The sequence below is a fragment of the Aplysia californica genome, unplaced genomic scaffold, assembly GCF_000002075.1.
Source record: "Aplysia californica isolate F4 #8 unplaced genomic scaffold, AplCal3.0 scaffold00994, whole genome shotgun sequence".
NCBI classification, from domain to species: Eukaryota; Metazoa; Mollusca; class Gastropoda; order Aplysiida; family Aplysiidae; genus Aplysia; species Aplysia californica.
In genome coordinates, this window is record NW_004798264.1 from 155,633 (window position 1) to 156,835 (window position 1,203).

Consider the following 1,203-nt stretch of genomic DNA (forward strand, 5'->3'; position numbering starts at 1 on the left):
TCTCCCTCTCTCCTCTCTCTCCTTCTCTCTCTCTCCTTCTCTCTCTCTCTGTCTCTTTCTCTCTCTCATTTTCTCTCTCCTTCTCTCTCTCTATCTCCTTTCTCTCTCTCTCTCTCTCTCTCTCTCTCTCTCTCTCTCTCTCTCTTTCTCTCTCACACACACACACACATCACACTCGAAACAACCACCTTAAGCCAGTCAGCAGCATAGGCTTGGGAGGTCACATTGAGGACAATATTATATTACGTGAATTTAACATAATATTATTATAGATGACCCCTGCATTACAGCATTATCTCTGTCTGCAGGCTTCTCCTGCAATGTGTCTGTCTCCAGGCTTGGCTAGAGTCTTCGGGCTGGACATTGCAGGACTTATCAGATAGGCGAGACCACCAGGATCAGAAATTGAGAATCTTGAAACCCCCAGGGGAGATAAAAACGTAGACAAATGCAGACTGATCCAGTGGTTGTTGTTGGTTTAATCGATAGAGTCAATTTTGGTGGCAAGTGGAGGGCTTTGATATAGGAACAACTGGATTTAGATATGTCCCCGCCCGGATTTCATTTGGTCAACTTTCAATGTCCGACTGATGTTTGAGTTTGGCACTTTTCCTGTCTCTCTGTACCATGTCTGCCCTTTGATAGTTTTAGTTTTGGTACGAGTTTTACGGTATTTGCAACTAAAATAGGTCTTGTTTGAGTCGAATGTTAGAGGTGTTAGCAGAGAGCAATTCATACAAAGAACAGAAGGAGAAGAGATAAGAACGATATTTGCCCCTTGATTGGAAAGAATGAGCAAACCACGCCTGAGCATCCTAAAGCAGACACGTACTTTGATAAAACGTTCAAACTGATTACGAAGTTCAGTAAAGAGTAGTAAATAAAGCAAAATCAACCTCAAACACAATTAGAATTCAGATTCTAAACCGAACTTTCGAATCTAAATGAGTCAAGTGACAGGGAAATCCATCCTTTGTTTAAAGTGTATTGTTGAACTGGGATTTTTTAAAGAGGCAGAGTTGGATGGTGAGAGAGACAGAGAGAGGCAGATAGAGACAGAGAGAGACGCACAGACAGAAAAAAAGAGAAAGAGAGAGAAAAAGGAGAGAGTGACACAGAGATAGGTAGATAGACAGATAGATAGATAGATAGATAGATAGATAGATAGATAGAAATAGAGATAGATAGACAGAGAGAGAGAGA

At 41.3% G+C, this 1,203-nt stretch overlaps 1 protein-coding gene across 1 annotated transcript in view; it reads right to left on the reverse strand.

Moving 5' to 3' along the window:
- Positions 1–1,203, reverse strand: part of LOC101845137 (RNA-binding protein 24-A) — a gene marked incomplete at its 5' end in the record, with an annotated part of 80,307 nt that overhangs the window by 15,276 nt on the left and 63,828 nt on the right.